The 3,404-nt window shown below is 38.0% G+C and overlaps 1 protein-coding gene across 1 annotated transcript in view; it reads left to right on the top strand.

Moving 5' to 3' along the window:
- The window catches only part of LOC144841306 (cathepsin B-like), a 70,521-nt gene that overhangs the window by 53,587 nt on the left and 13,530 nt on the right, over window positions 1–3,404 (top strand). The gene's annotated exons all lie outside the window — the stretch shown is intronic.

Below are 3,404 nucleotides of genomic sequence, written 5' to 3'. Positions count from 1 at the left end.
TGAGTTAGCAATATGTTCGTGAGGTTTTCCCTCCTGTTGATCCCGACACAAACTAAAACAGCCAGAAATAAAATTGCAGAGCTTTCTCTCATGGAACACACACTAACCCTTTCTCAGTACAAGATATATAGGGCCTACTATTATATAATTAATAAGACAACAAATATATTCACGAATTTTGAATATGCTTTTGAATGATGTTCAGTATCCCTCCCGTTACTTACTAATTACCTCTAATAAAGAAATATTTCAATTTCAACTTTCTGTATTTATAAAAAGTAAAGTCAGTCATAGACTTGGTCTTGTAAAAAAATGTCCATGGTTAATATTTACTGCTGAGTTAGAAGTTATAATCAATAGTGAGTTTTTAATAAAATAAAGAAAAGGCAAATAAAATGTGGTCAGATATGGACCGTAACAATTTACCAAGGTATAAAATTAACGTTTATAAAATTGATATTTAGGTAAAGTAAAATATAACTATTTTCTGATTGCCTGAAAAAGATAAAAAGAGTTATAAAACAAAATAATTCTGTGCTAAATTATACGTACATTGTCAAAGATTGAACACTCGGCATAGTGCATCAGGTTTACTTACTTAGTGCAGTAATGTACAAGAGTATAAAATAGAGGAAAATAATTTATTTTCTTCTTTCCTTACTATTATATATATGGTAGGAGTGAGATATAAGGGGTATTTATTGAAAGTTATTTAATGTCAGTTGTATTGTATTATAATATTACATTAATAATAATATTAAATTGATGCTTTTTCACCATTTTCTGCCTGTATCCTTTAAAAACTTGATTCTAATACCAAAAAAAATGAATATGAATTTGGTCTAAAGTGAGACGCTTCGGCCCACAAAATGGGATGCTTCGGCCCATAAGTGGGCCGAATCGTTCCGGATTTGTGGATGGATGGAGTGGGTCTAGGCTAGCTTTCGAAATAGTCCTGGCTGTTTCACATTAATTTCTGGTTCATTCTCCAGACTTATCAGGTATTTCTTCTTCTTATTTCTTTAATCGTCTGTCGGCGAAGTGGCGTTCGGCAAAACGTCCCGTCACCATGTACGTCTATGTCAACCACATTGCCTAATGTTTGGTTGTTACATTTCACAAGCGTTTTATAATAATGTAATACTTAGCAAGCAGCTTTGGTTGAAGTATTATTTGAAGAATTTACAGTAATCTGAAATTGCGATAGCCTGCTTCGTCTCGTGTCGACCTTTCTCGCAAAAAAACATTCAACCAATTGTATGCCGCGTTCTAACGCCATCACACTCGCACGCCCTCGTGTGTTGTTGTTGCAGTGCGCCACCTTGCGCCCTATCGAGCCACCTCGTGGTCGCCATAATATGTGTTAGTTGGTTCTAGTAGGTTTAGTGTCGATTGATATTATTTTGGTTTATTAAAAGTGTTCATATCTAGGCCTACGTGAAAGTGATTAGTCTTTATTGCCGTGGTGGCAGCGCATTACCCACTACCGCGAAATCGCTTCAACAAAAAGAAGACAGAGACTTTTCATACCTTTACAAATCACTGAACATTTTTCTAGGCTCCCGGACTCGATCCCGAAGTCTAGCTCGCATAGGCTAGATAATCCGATATATCGATCGCACTCTGTCCTCAGCCGACACGTGAGTAAAGCCTTGCCTTGTTACGTTACCGTCAACTGCTCACAACATGGCTACTGCGAAAGCCCCAGAACAATGGCAACTTACCAAAAATGAAACAGTTAACTCCTTTGAAAACTGGCGACAGAATTTATTATATATTTTTTCTCTTGACGCTAATCTTTCACCATTCCTTGCTGACGCATTCACTTGGAAAATGAAAACCGCAGGAAACCCCACAAGGGGAATACTTGACGATGAGGACACTGTCTCAGCCACATCGAGAAAAACCTCGCACCAAAAAAATATTCAACTGGAATATATGTTGAGCCAAATCGCCTACTTTTGCCCAGTTATATCCAGGAATACTATTATTAAGCGATCGACATCTCTTTCTGACATCTGGCAAAAAATTTGCCAGCATTTTGGTTTCCAGTCTTTGGGAGCGCACAACTTGGATCTCCCAAACATCACTACGCTACCAGCCAAAAAACCTCAGGCAGACTCCAAAGCATGTCCCACAGATATTTTCAACAAAGCACACTGGCCACAGTATAACAATTTCTCCAAACAAATGGCTCCTAACCAAGCCTTTTGTAAATCGTGCATTATGTGCCAATCTTCTCAACGACCACACACTTCACACTCAACAAGTCAGGGCAGATTTCTTCCAGCAGCTGATAGAAATAGTCTCGGCAATTCACATTCCGTACTCGCAGGGAACGACTATATCACACTCCCTGACGACGCAGAGAACGACTATACTGCACTCCCTGATGAAGAACTTTGTATCGAAGACCTCACTCAAGGTCCACAACATGATCTGCCCACCGGCCTAATCGACAAACCAGCTTCAACCAGCCAAGTCAATGTTATTCAAGCACCATCTTTGAACACATCTTTTCATCATTTCCCAGTGAAGGCGACACTTGACATTGATGCCACTACCAATTTCATTCCAGCATCACTTAGTTTTTTTGATTTGCCTATGACACTAGCAACTCAGATTGCCCAATTCTGTATACCTTTGGACTTTTATTTCTGTATTCCAGTTACTTGTCCATATTCTTTTATTTTGCTTTTATTGTGTTTTTTATTTTTTCAATTTTTGAAAGAAAGGTGGAAGGAAGTGGCGGTTGCGCCATCACACTCGCACGCCCTCGTGTGTTGTTGTTGCAGTGCGCCACCTTGCGCCCTATCGAGCCACCTCGTGGTCGCCATAATATGTGTTAGTTGGTTCTAGTAGGTTTAGTGTCGATTGATATTATTTTGGTTTATTAAAAGTGTTCATATCTACGTGAAAGTGATTAGTCTTTATTGCCGTAACTCTTCTACTAGCAAAGTGATCATCGCCCTAATAAATAACCATTTTTTTGTCAATACAAATAAAATGATACTTGATACTGTACACGGTTTCGTTAGTGTTAACTTTAAGAATAAAATGATCGACAAATTCATCATAATATCCTCAGTAGGGTGCTCTTAAGGCTCAGGTAGGCCTAGTTATGCTGATTTAGATAGATTCTTTGAAACAGAACTGTATCAGAAGTAGGCCTACGGTAACATATTATAGCATTTTTATTGACAGATTAACATAATATATTGAAATTAAATATGTCTTACATTAGCATAGTAGGACATAACATTCTAATGGTCGCAGGTGGCTCAACTGACAACTTTATTTATTACTGCAATGGGGATGGGCATGGTCCTACTACCATCCAATAGGATTCCAGTACATTTCCTTTACTAGTACGAATCATTCATCCATTTATTCAATGTTAGGCC

Source organism: Antedon bifida, chromosome 4 (assembly GCF_963402885.1).
Source record: "Antedon bifida chromosome 4, ecAntBifi1.1, whole genome shotgun sequence".
NCBI classification, from domain to species: Eukaryota; Metazoa; Echinodermata; class Crinoidea; order Comatulida; family Antedonidae; genus Antedon; species Antedon bifida.
This window is presented reverse-complemented; position numbering and strand designations above follow the sequence as displayed.